This window comes from Fukomys damarensis, unplaced genomic scaffold, assembly GCF_012274545.1.
Source record: "Fukomys damarensis isolate Sample0158 unplaced genomic scaffold, DMR_v1.0_HiC HiC_scaffold_32, whole genome shotgun sequence".
NCBI lineage: Eukaryota > Metazoa > Chordata > Mammalia > Rodentia > Bathyergidae > Fukomys > Fukomys damarensis.
Window position 1 is genome coordinate 3365878 of NW_022900944.1, and position 17854 is coordinate 3383731.

Below are 17854 nucleotides of genomic sequence, written 5' to 3' on the forward strand. Positions count from 1 at the left end.
GAGAGAGAGAGAGAGAGAGAGAGAGAGAGAGGCAGTTTGGTAGGGTGATTTCTCACCGAGGGTCAGAAAACAGATCAAATCTCACAATTTCCCTGTGTTGCAATCTGGTCTTGGGCAAAACATTTTGAAGATTCTCTGTCTCATTTCTCTTGTTAACTTCTTTCTACAAGTGAAAGGGTCTGCAAACAATTCTCCTAGTATTGTCAGGGCCGTGAAGTATTGTCTACAAATGACACTTACTATAAACAAGTTGTCATTGCAGTGCAGGGTGGTAAACAGCACAGCATTGTACTCACATGTGTGACTTTCCATCAGTTCTTTCAGTCCACACATCTCACTGAGGGCCAGCTTTGTTTCCAGTGTGAATGACAGCCGTCACCAACGCTTCGAGACTCTCTCCTTTATAAAATGATAGGGATGAACTAAATGTTCTCTAGGAAACCTAGGAAATGGCAAAAAGCCCAAGTGGAACCTGTAATATGGGCCTGTTGTTCTGTGTTGATTTGTTTTATTTTTTGAAGAGTGAGGATTAAACCCCAGGCCCTGAACATGCTAGGCAATTGCTCTCCCACTGAGCCACACCCCTGCACCCCAGCCTGCTATGTATATGTGGTTTGGGTTTTCAGTGAAAAATCTCTATATTATCTCTAAAGAGGGTATTTGGGTAAGGAGGTGGGAACCATAACAAAGGAACAGTGAATATTAAATTGAGTCAAGTGACTACTTTTAAAATAAATAGACACAAAATTTTTGGACTTTGATAATTAAAGCTTGAAAAACTAAACTACTGTATAAGTCTGGTCAATGAAATATGCTACATGTTTACCTGGTAATTTGCTTAATAATGGTAATCATCTATATTATTTAGTGAGATGTGGGGTCTCAAACACTTACATATCCTCCTGAGCTTTTATGTAATTAAAAGTTTACTTTAAAAAGAATTCAGTCAACTAATTTGTAATCCAATTCCTACATTTGTTTTAAAAACATTCATTCATAGGTATCTATTTCCCCAGGTAAACATGGCTGTAGTAATTTTCAGTGGAATACTACAAAGTCTTATTTTAGCAGTCAGTCAAATAAGTGGAAATATCGGCAGATCTAGATTCACCAATCCATTTCAAAAGGCTAACATATTTTTAAAAATAAAATCACTGGTGTTTCCTGGGATTGAGTTATTATGTACAGTAGGTGTCAGTCTGATACCTGTCATCCCAAATTTCTCTTTTAATAGACCTCTGTAGAAAAGAAGGAAAAGGTTTAAAAAAATTATTATAGCCACAGCAAGGAGCATTACCAGTACAATTAAAATATTTGATATGACAATCAGCACCATGCAGTGTGATAGCAGAATCCTGGGTAAATGTGAGGCCCCATGTGTGGCTTCTTCAAAAGTGGCTTTCACTGACACAGAAACATGAGGAGACTGGTTATATGGCCCTGTGTGGGCAGCCAGTGCCATAAAGTGGAAAAGCGTTGCAATACCTGACTTGCACCTGTGTGACTTATCAAATTCAGGCTCAATGTGGAAACTTCTAATTCTGGAAATGGTATATAACACTGAGGAAGGAAATAGGATTACTTTATGATGAATTTAAAAAGACCAAAAAAAGAGAAAATGTCCTTCTTTTGTGTTCTTCTGTGTGTATTGTGTTAAAGATTTGGGTTTGAAGTAAAATGGTCTTCATTAAACTTTTCAGATGACATTTAATGTATTTAAATGAATAATGAGTTCCTAACTTTTACTATATTGGAAACATTTTTCATATTATTTGATACCAATGTTTAACTTCTAATGTTATTAGATATTTGCATCATATTCATAAATAATAACTCAGTTACATGATGAAGAAACTCAATACATTGTAGGCATAAGGGTTGTTTTATAATTATTGCCAGTTTGCTAAAATAATCTTCCATATTGTTGTGAAAAATATGTATTTTACCAATATTTGAGTAATTGAATCATTTTTTCTCTTTCTTTTAGAGCTGAGGCTATAGATATCAAAGTTAAAAGGAATTGTGGCAATGAACTGGCTAATTTGTTACCTATGCATAAAACAAGTTGGGAAATGCTGAGTTAATTCAGTGATATTGCTGATTATTTCCTGAGAATAGAATGTAATCCCCACAAACACACATCAGTATTCACGGGACTTACTGAATCAAATGTAGTTGAAAATAATTGTTGCTGGTGAAATTTCTATTTTTCCGAGATATATTATTAGACTAGTAACAATTTGTTGAGTAAGCCTGGCAATACATGTACAGTAAATTAAATTGTTTAGACAAAAGTCAATACTGCATGTGATTTATATAGACCGGTTTTCTAGGGCAAACAAAATAATACCAAATTTCTAATTGTTTGCTTCTCCAGTTGTTTTAATTTTAAGAATAAATGGGTTCTCTTAGAGACCTAGGCAAAATTTAAATTTAACTATCATTTTAAATTTGAAAATTTTAAGTTAAATGTATTTGTTTTTGTATAAACTGCACTGTTTTTCCTTATTTTCTGTTTGCTTTTTTTATTTTCAGTTCCAAGTTCTAATTCAGTGACCTAGTCCTGAAAGATTTGTCATATAAAGTATGATATGTGAGTAAACAAAGATATTTTAAATAAAATATAACATTGTTTAATTAAATATTCTTTAATTTTTAAAAGTAGAAATACTGGAGTATAAAATAATTAACTCCTTCTATCTAGGCTTTCTAATAATATAGATGGTGCCTTCTAACAGTAGCTTTATAGTACTTACAGTGCCTTTTTCTTTTTTGCAATTTTTATAAACAAGAAAAAAAGTTAAAGCACTGCACTTTCTTGTATCGTTTGAAATGGAAACTATTGGTGAGAAATAGGATAGCTAAGGATCAGGTGCTACCAAAAACTTCTCAGCTATGTTAATACACAATTTCAGTAAAACAAAGACATTTATATCATAGGAGAGATTTGCTTGAAGTAAGGAATATATAAAATCGTATGGGAATATCTCAGGTTAAATTCGTATCAGGAGAGCAACCCAGGTTGAAAACACACCAACTGCTTACTTTGCAATTACATTTTAGAGTCTGTATCTTTTTAAATCGTGCATATAGGATACAGTGCCTTCTTGTGCCCCCCGCCCGAGGGTTTTCCCATTTTAAGGGCAGAGAAAGCCCCGCGCTGTCCTGGTGCTGGCGGGCTCCTTGTACAGTAGCTGTTTCAGACCTGTGCGTTTATGTTTCCGAATCCTGGGAAGTTCTCTTTGCCGCAGAGCGTGCCCTGAAACACATCAAAAGAACCAAGTTCTACAAAAGAAAAAAGAAACTCAAGTAGGCTGGAACATACAAAGAGAAGGAGAGAGAGATGAGAGAGGGCCGGGCAGAGTGCTGAATACAAAATGAGTTCAGCGACCCCAGGAGCTCTCTGCCACTTACATTTATCTTATTCTGGGAGAGGGCGTCAACACCAGCCCTCACATAAACCACCCACTGCCATTGACTTTGACTCTGTGTGAGTACGTGCGTGTGTGTGCGTGTGTGTGTGTGTGTGATGTGCATTGTACATTCAAAAGAAAGATTTCATGAGGTATCACTTTACCTCACCAGAACTAAAAAGAAAAGAAAACATGTACAAACACAAAAGCCCAAAGTTCCAAGTGAATAAACTTACTGCAGTTTTCATTTAAATAATGTTTAGTATTTATATCAAAATCTAATTGTGCATTGCTTTAACATCTTTACTGCAGTATTTATAATGTACCTTTTGTACTTACAAAGCATGAGAGAATTTCAATTTCTACTTGCAATGTTTTGTGCATGTTTAATACATCTCAAGGCAAAAATTATTGGTCAAATTTCCCCAACAAGTTAGAGTTTATATGATAAACAAAAACATAATTATGATGTAAATGATCCAAAGAGCTGAAGGAACAAAAGAAATGTTTTTTGAGTGTATGTGAATACTATCTTGGAAAGGAATGTTTTCAAATTTTGGCTGTATGCATCCTTAAATATATTCAAATTGATAAATCCCTTCTCTCAAATTTTATTATCCCACTGGCATCATAGTGTTTAATGTCTGCACAAATTTTCTAGAGAAAGAAAACGTAATGTCAAGCCCGAATATACTATAGTCCTGCAATGGAATGGCCTTTAAATTATGTTGGATTTAAGGTAAGTAAGTTACTACCAAATGGGAAGAGACAAAGTTGCAGAAAAAGAGAGAAGAAATGACCAGAAAGAACTGTCAAATAGATATTTCTAATTAGAAAATTTAGAAATACTGTATAAGAACTTCGGTGCAAGATTTTTAGACTTTAGTTCAATTTTCATTATCAAGAATGGTTATTATAAAGTACACATTCAATATTTTTTTCCTGTGCATAGGAATCTATATTCCAAGTGCCAATATTATTTCCTAAGGGAAGAATTCAGTAGTAGCTTGTACAATGCATATATGTCTTCTATATTTATCTTAGTGTTTGCTTACCTTAGAGTTTTAAATTTTTGCTTTGCTGTGATTGCGTTAATTTTGCCTCTGTAAATATTTACTGCTATTCTTTCATTACACATTGCAATTCTCAAATGTTACTTTTATAAATTGACGTTCGATTAAAAACTAAAGTTTTCAAAGACGTACGCCAAAGACACGTTTGTGTAGGTGAGGGTGTCAGGTTTGCTTAGCGTACTGTGCCAAACCCTGCTGCAAAGGCCTGGCATCGACACTGCTCCACACCTGGACAGAAGTCATCACTGAAAGCTGGAAAACCAAGTCCTCTTCAGACACAACAGAATTCTGCAGCCTTAAAGAACCACAGTGAGGGCCGGGGATGTAGCTCAGTGGCACTACGTCTGCCTCCAAAGTGCAAGGTCCTGAGTTCGGTCCCCAATTCCCCCCCAACCACAAAAAAAAAACACCACAGTGCCACAGTGATCCGGAAACCCATTTACAGGCTTTTCCTTTGTTTTGGTTTCTTTTTTCCTTCAGCACAGAATAATTAATAATTCCAAACAAATGAGAGTTTGAGGGCAGTTGCATCCAACCCTGATACCATGCGCAGTAATAATATAAAATCAAATTATATTATTTCATGATCGTTCCTACCATGGATTTTTCCAAAAAACCTCAAAGAAAAAGTCATTAAAAAGAAAAGTAAGAAAGAAAATCAAGCATGAGTAACAATTTCAAATGTTGGCAGTCCTGGCCCAAGTGTTTTCTTCCTTTAAAACTGCTCTTTTTCACGTGGCACAGGAATTCACTGTATGATTGTGTGGGGCTACACCTTTTTGCATACTTTCTTCTCATTAATATTTCAATCACTGCAAAGTGTAAATGTGACCATAGCAAAAGCAAACAGGCTTTCTTGAAGACTAGAAACAGAACTATGAAGAAAAAAGAAACCCTACAGTAATCATACTGCATTTAATCCCCATGAGCTTTGTGTGGTTGTTTCCTGGCCGGACAGGTCCTCTGTCCTCAGAGACTGAGGGACAAGAGGAAGGAAAGTGCAACACAGCCTTTGTGTGGCCCTTAGAATCCGGGGGCACGGGGGCAAGCCATTCACTGTGCAGCTTTTCCAAGCGCTAAGGTCAGTCTGTCTACTCCTGAATGTCATGCTGTTCTTAGCAAGCTGCCACTTGTCTTTGGGTAGCAACTTCGGGCTATGATCTTGGGTGGCTTGTAATAGGCGTTTTCTGTTCCCACCCCATATTCCACCTTCCCCCGAGAGAAGGCCTCCTCCCCACCCCCGATGTGGCTGCACTTTAAGCAATACATTACTGGACTGTGTGAAAAGTTTGGCATTTTCTAAGACAAACTTTAGCTATTACAGGGACAATGCTCATCCTTTCCAATGATGTATTTCATGATCCCCTCAAAATTAAAATGGCCAAAAACCAATCTCTTCATCTAATATTTCTGTCTGTCGAAAGAACATTCATTCTGCATCCAGGGTGCACTGTGGCCAAGAGCACTGGCTCTGGAAATGGACCGAGCTCAATCCTGACTGCTACTTGTGAACAGTGCAACTTGGAGGAAATTTCTGAACTTTGAATCTTCTCAGCAAAACTGAGCTGCCAATCACTTCCAAATCCCAGAATTGTGGGGAATAAATGAGATTAAATGAGTGACTACCCAAAGTGCCAGGTACCACTTATAGCAATCATGTGCTAAATTTTAGATATTACTACACTAAAATAATCTTTGACTCATATTTCTACTGAATTACTTATCAGCCAGATATATAGAAGTCAAACTACTTGTGCTTTTCATCCTTACACACTTAATGCTTCAAATTTGCTTCTCGATCCTCATTTCATCAAAATGAGATTGCTTTAACAATATTTCAGCTGACCATCATTTCATCTTTCCTTCACTCCAACCTGTATGTCGCTGCCAGTTTGTTTTTTCATAATTAGGGCTTTCAAAAGTTCTATCCACTACTGTTAAAAATCCTCACTAATTTCCCCTTTCCTACTCTTCAGTCTGGTGTGCAACGCCTAGACACCCTAATTCTCCTCAGTCCATCATTCATTGCTTAGTTTGGTTTGGTTTGGTCTTGAGACAGGCTGGCCTTGAACTCATGGCAATCCTCCAGCCTCCCAAGCTGGGATTATAGGAGTGTGCCACCACGCATCCAACTATACATTATTCTCAGATGCAAACTCCATTTTAATGTTGACAATTTTCTGCTTTATAATTTTTTAGATAGTCGACAAATATTTATTGAAGCCCTCCCATGAATAAGATGCAGTGGATGAAGAAAGAGAACTACACTTCTATAATGTTCTGATCTTAAGTGTGAAGGCCCGAAGATATGTTAGAATTAAATGATTAAAATGTACCAAAGTACTGTTTGCTGCCTTACTTCCTGCTTGTGGGAGCCAAAGGGCTATTCCTGCCCTCAATCAAAGTGCCCTCAACCTTTCAAAATTTTTGTTGCCCCACAAAATAAGTCCTATGTTCTCCATGGTTTCTTCTTTCATTATTCTAATATTTGGTCTTCCTCTCTGCAGCTACTATATATACTAGTCTGCATTACTTAGCTAAGTACCTAGAGGAAATTAGTGAAGATCAAATTGCACTGAGTAATGTTTGATGTTGTTTTATGTATGGTAGAAGTATCTTCCTAACCAGATTATTAGCCTAGTAATGGAATGATTTGTGTCTTACACGAGTACATTTCCTTCTTTCCAAAATGCCTACATTAATTTTTACACATAGTAATGAAGCAGTAATAATTGTTTAACTCTTTTTATTTTGATGGAGAAAGTGTTCAACATTTTGAAATGAATATTTCTCCATTTTATTTGTTAGTCCAAAATTCCCAAAATTTATTGAATGTAGGATCAGTTCTATATGATGCTGATAAACCTTCACATTGAAATACTAGGAACATACTGAGTTAAACATAGTGAAATACAATTACTTTGCACAGAATTTGTCAGAACTTGCATAATCTAAGTCTTCAAGAGAGATAGAAGTTACTAAATATTTCCCAAATCTGCTTAGTAACAAAAACAAGCTTGGGGAATTAGTGTTCTTAGAGCTCACTGGAAAATTCTGATGTTATCTAAGGTCGTTAGAGTTAATTTCTATGAGTAGCAACTCAAATCATTTGCACTGCTAATGTAACTGCATATTTAACTAACTGGTAAGTACTATCAGTCCGCTAACACTAGGAGAAACTCGGTCTTCTCTAAATTCTATAACACCCGTGAACGCATCAAAAAGCACAGCACAGGTTTCCCCAATGAGGGTGCGGAGATGAGGATATAGTCCATTCTGAGACTGACCAAAGTTAAGAGTCCCATTTTGCACCATGTCCAAGGTTTCTGCTGTGATATAAAGTTATGCTTCTGTTACTTAATGGCTGAAATAGGATCCTTACTCTTAGTTTTCAAGAGAGAAGTTTCTTATTAGAGAGCATATACAAAAATGGCCAGTCTAAAATGCATTTTACAATATCAAATTGGGTTGATTATACCTTTGGTAAGTTTTATAAGTTTATTATCAATTAATTTTAAAGCTTACACAAGGCCGGGAACTGGTTACTAAAAGTCAAGATCTGAGATGCAAGATCTCAGGGATCTGGCCCCAGGATTTCGTGTGTGACTGTGTAGAAAATCCAACTTTAGGGGCTGGGGATTTAGCTCAGCGGTTTGGTGGCCTGCCTTGCAAGCACAAGGACCCGAGTCCAATTCCCAGTACCAAAAAACCAAAAGCAAAAACAAGAAAATCCAACTTTGGAAGAATTCTGTATTGACACTGCACGTGAGAGAAACATGGACTTTATTTCCTAATGAAGGTGTCCAGGACCTCACCCAGTCTAAACTACGAATGTATCCTAATTCAGACCTGATTCAACTCCAACATCCTGCCTGAAACAGGTTCTGAGAACCAGCAGCCAGGATGCTGTGCTTTTCGTGAGGGCCAGAAAACCTCTGAAGCCCAAATTGGGCTGTTTGCAATGGCGGCCATCACACCGGCCTTGTGTACAGTGGACAGTTAAAGTGGAGTCTATGCTTTGTAACTAGTGTCAGGACCCCGGAAAGTCTTATCAGAACCCAACCTTGACGTGACCTTGTGCTTTATTTTCTCACAGGCCTCTTCCCTGCAGAATGAAACTACAATTTCTGAAAGAAGGAACGCTTGGCCTTTACGGCCATGTTTGAAACTTGGTGGTAATACCTGGAGAAGCCAGGCATCCAGCCATGGTCTGCACCAATCGGCACAACTGGGAGGGCCTCTGGATGACCCCTAACTTCCAACAGCACCAGTGCTTCTGATCTCTTTCCCACTTCTTGATTCCAGGACCCATTAGATCCTGAGTACCCAAAACTGGTGAGCAGATCTACTCTCTCCTCCCTTACATTAAAGACTCTTCTTCAGTTCCAGGAAGGTGAACTCACCAGGTTGTGACATCAGAAATCCTCGCTGTGATTTACTGACAGCAGAGCAACAAGAACTGCTGCTTTCAGCCACAGGCTATGGGTCTTGCCTGTGCTAGCCCATTAGCCCGAGAGTGGACTTCTTACCTACGTGCACCGGTCAAGAGCACTCACCCTGAGATCCAAGTCTGTACCATAGCGTTTCATCCTCAGCTTTTGCTTGCCCAGAATTCAAGACCCCCACTCTGGGTCTAGGGATGTCTGATAGCCAAGGATCCAGGGAGACAGAGAAGACCAAGGAAAACGTGCCTTGGCAGAACTTAACAGAGAAAGACAGTGACCTCTTCCAACCTTTATGGAATCAATTGTGGTTGTGTTTAATCATTTTTGGTGTTTTTTGTCACAAAATTATCTCCATTTTACTACAGCATTATCTTCATATTCACCAAAATGGGCTACTTTCCTCAATGCCATTAGAGCATTGCCTTTACCTTCAGTGACCCTCAAATATATACATTTTGCTTGGATTCTTAGAGCCTCCAGTTTGAATCCATACCTGGTAGATTTGTCACTATAAACAAAGAACACTTGGATGATGTTAATACCCTTTAGAATTGCAATGCCTTTGTGTACTACTCAACACCAAGATAAGTGAATTGGCCCTATTCCTCTTTATACTTTCATATAAAATATGAATTCCATGCGAGTAATCACTTACAAATAAAATAGGGAAGCATTACATAAAAAACCTTCACCCCTTATGAATTCAACCAATGTTTATTGAGGAGCCACCATGTGCCAAGTATTGTATTAAATTCTGGGACCACAATGAATAAGTCATAGTCCTTGGCCCTAAGAAGTTTACATTTCAGTGGGGAAGTGAGATAATTCAGCAAGCTAATGAGTATTAGAGCAGTGTCATGACAGCCATGAGAATCCCTTCTCTCTGTTCCTTGATCACCCAGAGATCCCAGGGTGGCTCACAGATGATCCCTTTATAGGATAAAGCAACCAGCAAGGTTAGAGCCAACAAGCAGCACTCCATGGTGGAAACTTGCATGGTGATCCAGAAGAGGCTAGTTACTAACATGTTACTTCTAGACCACCTGACTTTGAAACAAGTTAGATGTTTACTTACTGAATGGCTTCCCTGGTTTGTCATCAAACCGGTAACCCATGGTTGACTGTCAGGCTGTGAAGTCAGAGAACATGCTTCAAATCCAGGTCCTGGCACTGATGACCGCGACTGTGGGCAAATCACTTAACTCTCTGATCTTTGGTGTTTGTCTTTGCAAAATAAAAATAAAAATATTCTATACTGTACCTACCTCACAGAATTATTGTGAAAATGTAAGTGAAAGCACTTTGTAAACTGTTGCTTTTTAATCATCGCTTCTTCATGCTACCCACCAGATACAATACCATGATTTGCCCGGAAGACATATTCTTAGCCAACCCTCACCCTGGACTACTGAATGATAGGAAGAAAATCAAGTTCACGCCCTCATAGATATGTTTTCAGTATGGGAATTCTGATCCCTCACAGAATGGCAAAAATATATTCCAGGTCCCACAGCTGGAGTTCTCCTGCCATTTAGACATTCCACCACAAACATGCCACTAGACCAAATACCAGCTAGTTTTCATGATAGAGTGTCCTGGGGCCGGTTGTGGAAAATTCACTCTTGGCCTCAGAGAACTGATCAGACTGTGGTGACTCAAAGAATCATCTGGACTCTAGAGGTCACCAGCCTCTCCCCTTGAATCCCCGCTTTTCAAAAACAGAGTGTGAAGCTCATTTAAAGGAGATGAATCCACCCTCTTCAAAAACAGAGCTAGAAGTTTATTTACAGGAGATGCTGAACCAATTCAAGAAAACTCCCCCTGATTTGTTATAGTTGAATTAGCAAAGGAGCTTCCTGGACACTCATTTAAAGCAAAGATTTGGTTACATAGTTCTTCTTTTATCAGTGTACCCCTAACACCAACTTGGTTCTCTTTACACTAAGTTTTATTTATCTATTCCGCATCTGTCCAACAGACTCATGGCAAAATGTGTTCCTGATTTACAAACTTCACATGTCCCCCTTACACAAAGACACACACACACACACACACACACACACACACACAGAATAGAACAGTGAGTAACGTCACCCCTTCTTCCAATCTACCCCCATGGCCAAGCCCTTCCTGGCCTACCGTTGCTGATAATTCCATACATATTCTGAATTGGCTCTTCTAATTGGGGGTATGCCTCACTGCAGCAATCTTAATCTATCCCAAGTTAAAATCTTGAGTCCATTTTGGTCCTGCCTGGACACTTACATGGAGTGTCTATGGAGTCATTACTGATGCCCAGCAATCCTTTAAATAAAGTGACATCTTTCTACTTAAAACCTGCCAGTTTCTACAAAGTGAAAAAATATTAGGATGTACCTCTAGGAATAGTGAAAAAAGTTCTCCAAGTAAATAGAATTATGATTATGTATAAAATATCTAATATAATTTGCAACCCAAAAGCTCTGGAGTAAGACCAGAAACCTATAATAGAAAATTTCCACTAAAATCTGCCTCAAGTTCATCAGGCAGGAAAAGGACATTATAAGTAGATTTTTCATTCAATGCTGGTATCAGGTTTCAAAATATTTTTACATAATACTGAAAATAATTCACAATGTCTCCTTGCTAAATGTCAGATATGTAGTGAATCAAGAAATTCCCAGTTCTAAAAGTATAATATTGCATTTTATTTTAATATTTGAAATGAAGTGCAAAACATTTTTAAGCAGTGTCTTCTTTTGTGGTTTAGAATCCCCACTTGCTATGGGAAGGGAGCCAGAGAAACTCAAGAGTACCAACCACCCAAGGTCAGGGGCATGGAGCCAAAGGGTTCAGCAGACATCAAGCCCAAACAGGAAGGAACACTGTGCTGAAATCACAGACCATGCGTATAAAACAAGATGAGCTCCAGGTTATGGTAGCTGAGAAGGAAAACAGACAGGTCCAAGTTGGGAAGCAAATGAAGTTGTGGGAACAGGTACCAGAGTGAACAAGTCTTGGCAGGAGATGGAGTCACCTACCCCATATGACACTCGTCTCACAGGAGCCTTTGAAGTGACTTAAAACATTACGTCTTAGTTTCCTTTTGTGAAGTAAAATCCTTAGTTGTAGTGATGTTGCTTAATGTGAGCAAACCAAAATAGAAACTCCTCCTTACCCACAGGCATTCTTTGTCTACCTTGGTTGGTTTTTAGTTTTTATTTTCACAGTTTCAATTTGTTCATGAATCTTTGATGAATTATTTTGTCAATAAATTTTTGTCAATAAATAATACCCTTGGTTGAACTCCCATTCCTTTTTGGTGATTAAAGATTGGTTATAAAAATAAACTACTTTAACCATTTGTCCATTCTTGCATGTCGAGTGACATATGAGAAGGAGTGGGTATTATAACATAGATTACATGTAAATGAGCTTGCCAGGCGGGGTGGCACATGCCTGTAATCCCAGCACGCGGAAGGCTGAGGCAGGAGAATCGCTGTGAGTTCGAGACCAGCCTGGGCTACATAGTGAGTTCCAGGTCAGTCTCAACTACATGGTGAGAACCTGTCACAAACAAACAAACAAACAAACATGCAAATGAGCTTGACTCAAGCAGAATAAAGCACCCGGCTAGCCGTGAGGACGTTTGAGAGTGGCACCAAGTGAGCATTCCTGTTCAAACTGAACCTGCAAACTCTACCTCTCCAAAGGGCAAAGGTGGTCAACTTGCCCACTGTAACATCAGGGCATGGAGATGGCCCAGGTAGAGACAGACAAACAGGGCACGAATAACACAGGCAGTATTTTGCAGGGAGAGGTAGCTAAATATAGGGCCCATCGCTGGTAGGAATGCCATGCTTTTCACAGCACGCACATTAGAAATTCCAACAGCAGATGGAATCGAGCCAGCAGCCACAGTGTTGAGGAGAATGGGAAGCTTCTGGAATTAAAGTCTGAACTCTGCACACTTTCAGAAGACTTGTGAGCTTTCTAATATTAGCAACAAAGAGTATGTTGTTTTTTAAAGTGGTTGTTCCAACTGAGCCTGAAACCAGTTACAGTCTCACTTTATTTACCTTCACCCTATGATTCATCTGGAATTCGGTTTTTCATGTAGCACATATGGGGGAAATAATTTAAAAATAATTATGAAATGATCTCGTGCATGTTACCAGATGTTTAAATAAAAACATGTAATTATTTATAGTTTAGTAAGTAATTTAAAAGTAACAACTACCCACTCTCCAGAACTTTGGTCCTCCTCTAATGATCTAATTTGAGAGAACCTGAACTAAGATAATTTATACTTGAAAGGACCCAGAGTACTTAAGATGGATTTCTGGATTGGACCACTCCTAAATGAGACAGCAACGAAGTCTTTGTTAGTAGTGGCTACTGGGATGTGATAGCGCTCAGCATGCTAAAGGATCGTTACTAACGAGGGAAATCATCTGCAGCGGGTTGGGATTGGCTACAAGAGAAAGGTTTGCAGTGAGTTTGTACAATGTTTCCAGCAGTTGAGAAATGGAGGCAGTGACTGTCATAAAAAAAATAAATAAAAAAACTGCACAAATGATACTTTGCTTGTAAATACAATTTTCTTAAAAGAAAATAGTGAGCCCAAGTCATCAGTCATCAACCTGGGTCCTCAGTACCAAAATAAAAATAAATAAAAAAGAAAGAAAAGAAAAAAGGAAAACCTCTATGATATATGCATCCAATACAGCCAGAGGCTAGAAAGCAGGCCTGATTGTGAGAGGAGCAAAGAAAACTTAACTACACAGGCCTGCCAAATTTACTATGTTAAACTCAAGACCCTGTTAAAGAAAGAAAATGGGAACCAAAGACCTTGTAGTGGATGTGCTCAGATGCCCATACCCTACACAACCATCTGGGCCTCCTGAAGCCACTCACTCACCAACGTTCAAGGGTGGTCAACCAACCCCACCACCTCAGCACCATGCAGTGACCTCATGTGCGAGGCCTCACAGATGGTAGTTGCCTCCGTCATGACTTGACCCTACTTTTTTTATATATAGTTTATAGACACAAAGCAAGGGTCAAATCCCAGCATGGCCTGCCTGGGAAAGTACTGTTCTTATTTTGGTAGCAAAGAAATTATTTGCGAAAACTTCTGCAATGACGCTGGTATCTACTGACAGGAACCCAGTTAATGCCTTACAGGGTATCTGAGCAGGCAGACTGGGAAGGGGAATCAGTTGAGGCTGGAAAAAGTAATAGAGTTGTACAGGAGAACTCTTCAGTGAGTTGGAATTTGATGCCCTAGGTTTCCTAAGGAATCTAGATGTCTTAAACTTGGGAGAAGCACTGGCCAAACAGTGAGAGATAGAAATATCAAATTTTTCAGAAAAGAGGGAGAGAGGCTTTGAGAAGTCCTTGGATTGATTCAATGCTTAGAACCAGAAACATCATTAAATTTATCTCCCAGGAGATTCCAGAGAACACTTCTTTAATCTTTGAATGAAAGGACGTTGCTAGCAAGGACATGAGAGTAGCTGAGTGTACCTTCAGGACAGCTGCATAGACAGAGCTATGTGGTGTCTCATTGTGAAGTTTTGGTTCCAGAAGAGGAGGGGCCAGCTGTTGTGCTTGACTGTCAGTGGCAAGATGCAATTATTACATGGGAAAGCAAGTCCAGAATGGAAGTCAGAGACCCTAACACCCAGGGACCAGTTGGAATCATTTTCAGGGACGCCAAGAGATGGGTGATAGATTAAGCTGAATACTGGACCCATGGCCAAAGACAGCAATATATAAATCCCCTAGGACCTGTGACCTTTCATGGAACAGTGGTTTAGCCGATGCCATTAAGAATCTGAACTTGGGGAGATAATCTCAGATTATATGAAAATGACCACTGTAATCACAGTTTCCTTTGTCTTTCCTTTTTGTACACCCATATAACATACTTTGATCGTTTCTTCGCCCATCTCCACTTCCATTGCTGCCCCTCCCCTTCCCTCTGATTCCTTTCTTCTTTTCCAATAGTGTCCCTTCTATTTTCATGTTAACTTCTTCTGTTTCTTTTTTTGGGGGGTGGGTGGTACCAGGGATCGAACTTGGGACCTTATACTTGTGAGGCTGGTGGCAGAACCACTGAGCCAAATCCCTGACCCCTCATGTTAACTTTTTCTTATAGATCCTTCAAAAGAGAGAAAGCATCAGATTTGTCTTTCTGAGTCTGGATTGTTTTGCTTAACATGATCTCCAGTTCCACTTGCTTGCAAATGGCATTATTTCATTTTTTTTTTGTTTTGGTTTTGGCTTCCCCGCCACTCTACTGTGAATTTAACCAAGGGCTTTTCCACTAAGTCACATCCCAGTTCATTCTTTAAATTTTGAGACAGGGTCTCACTAAATTGCTATTCTTCCGAGGCAAGGCTCAAACTTAGAATCCTCCTGCCTCAGCCTCCAAGCATATAATATGTCCTTGGGCGTACAGGTCACGTTTTCTCATACAGTCATCCATGGATGGGCATGTAGGCTGATGCTGTGCCTTACCTCTCATGACTAGTGCTGTGACCAGCAGAGCTCGAAGCTTCAATATGCTGACTTTAATTTCACACATACACCAAGGAGCGATGTAGGTGGATCTGGTGGTAGTTTCAATTTGATTCTGATTTTCTGAAAACCCTCCATATAGAGTTCTGTAGCGGCTGCCCTCATAGCCATTCCCACCAACGCCCTCAGCAGAATTTATTTTTTTTATACAGTCTTGCAGTCATCCTGACTGGGGTGGGATAGAATCTCGGTGTAGCTTTGATTTACATTTTCCTTATGGGTAAAGATGTTGAACATTTTTTTTCATATACTTACTGGCCATTTATAGTTCCAAGAAGTGTCTGTCCGTTCATTTATTGGTTGGATTACTTGTTCTTTTGTTGTTCAATCTGTTGAGCTCTTTATATATTCTGGATATTAACCTTCTGTCAAAAGAATATCTGGAAGTGATTCTCCCCTTCAGTCTTGTTTCCTTTGTTGTGCACAAGCTTTTTTGGCGGGGGGAGATGGTACCGGAGTTCGAAATCCGGTCCTTGAACTTGTGGGGCAGGCAGCGGAAACACTGAGCTAAATCCCTGGCCCCCAGAAGCTTTTTAATTGGATGCAATCCCATTTGTTGAGTGTATTATTTTTATTCAGGAAGTCTTTACCTGCACATATATCGGGAAATTTTCCCTCTGTTGCTTTCTACTAGTTTCAAACTTTCAGGCCTCACATTAAGGTCTTGACCCTTTTTGAGTTGATTTTTGTACTGGGTGAAAGATAGGAATCTAGTTTCAATCTTCTACATACAGATATACAGTTTTCCCGGGATTATTTTTTAAAGAGGGTGTAGTGTGTGTTTGTGTGTGTGTGTGTGTGTGTGTGTGTGTGTGTGTGTGTGAGCAGTCTTTGGTACCTTTGCTTAAAAAGAGAAGGCTGGAGCTCTGTGTCCTCTCTTGTGTTCCACTGTGTCTACTTTTATTCCAATTCTACACTGTTTTTGTTGCAATGCTCTCTGGCAGATTTTGAAATAGGGCATTTTGATACTTTCAGCTTTGATTCCTTTGGCTAGTTGAGGATTTTTTTGTTTCCATCTGAATTGTAGGGTTATTTTTCTAGTTCTGGGAATAGTGACATAGCATTTGAGGGGATTGCATTTGGGAAATATGGTCATTGTCACAGTATTAATTTACCCAATCCCTAAACCTGTGAGGCCTTCCATCTTCTAATGCCTTCTTCAATTTCTTCAGTTTCTTTATAATTTTTCTTTTAGAGGACTTTGTCCTCATTAATTTTATTCTTGCATTGTTGTTGTTGTTTTCTTTGTTTATTTCTTTTGAGGCTTTTGTGAATGGGATCATTCTCTCAGTGAATTTATCAGTCCATAGAAAGCTGACAATTATTGCATATTGATCTTTATATAGCACTATATTGCTGAGTTTGTTAGTTCTAAGAAATTTTTCATAGACTCTTCAGAGTCTTCTAAGTAGAGAGTAGTGTAATCTGCAAACAGGGATAATTTCAGTTCTTACTTTCCTATTTGTACTTTTTAAATTTCTTTGAGTTGCTAATTGCTCTGGCTAAGATTTCCAGTACTGTGTTGAAAAAGAGTAGTAAGAGTGGGTACCTTGCCTTCTTATTGATTTTAGGGGAAATGCTATCAATTTTCTCTTATCCAGTGTGGCACTGACTATCTGCTTACTGCACATAGCTTTCACTGCACTAGGGTATGATTTCTCTTTACCTAACTTGTTCTGGGTTTTTATCAATATCAATAAGGATATTGAATTTTATTAAAGGCTTTTTCTGTAGCTATTGAGATCACGTGATTTTTATCCCTGATTCTATTTATTAATTTGTGTGTTTTGTACCAATTTTTTACCCTTGAAATTAAACCAACTTGAATGTGGTGTATAGTCTTTTGTACTCTCTCTTTCTCTGTCTCTGTCTCTGTCTCTCTCTCTCTCTCTCTCTCTGTCTCTCTCATTGAGTTTATTGGTACATTTTAGATATACAGTACAGTTACATTCATCACTGGGATCTTGTACCTTTACATGACAGGTCTGGGTTCTCATTTTTTCCCCTTGTCCCTGCCCTCCCTTCACCCCCTCTATAATGTTTTTAATATGATGTTGAATCCAATTTGGAAGTATTTTACTGAGAACTTTTGCATCAATATTCATCAAGAATATTGGTCTATAGCTTTTTCTTTCTCTCTCTTTCTTTCTTTCTTTCTTTCTTTCTTTCTTTCTTTCTTTCCTTCTTTCTTTCTCTCTGTTGTTTCCTTATCATGTTTTTGGTAGCAAGGTGATATTGGCTTTGTATACTATGTTTGGAAGAGTTCTCCTTTCTATTTCATTGAATAGTTTGAAGAGTATTATTTTTAATTCTTCATTATGTCTAGTAAAATTCAGTAATCAGTCCTTTGTTTTATTGT

General features: G+C 38.7%; 1 long non-coding RNA gene across 1 annotated transcript; it reads left to right on the forward strand.

Annotated features, from left to right (window-relative positions):
* Positions 1-2533: 2533 nt before the first annotated feature.
* LOC117283899 lies at positions 2534-11766 on the forward strand. Its single transcript, XR_004514926.1, has 2 exons — positions 2534-2593; positions 8583-11766. It is a non-coding gene; the product is annotated as an uncharacterized LOC117283899 (long non-coding RNA).
* The last annotated feature ends 6088 nt before the right edge of the window (positions 11767-17854 follow it).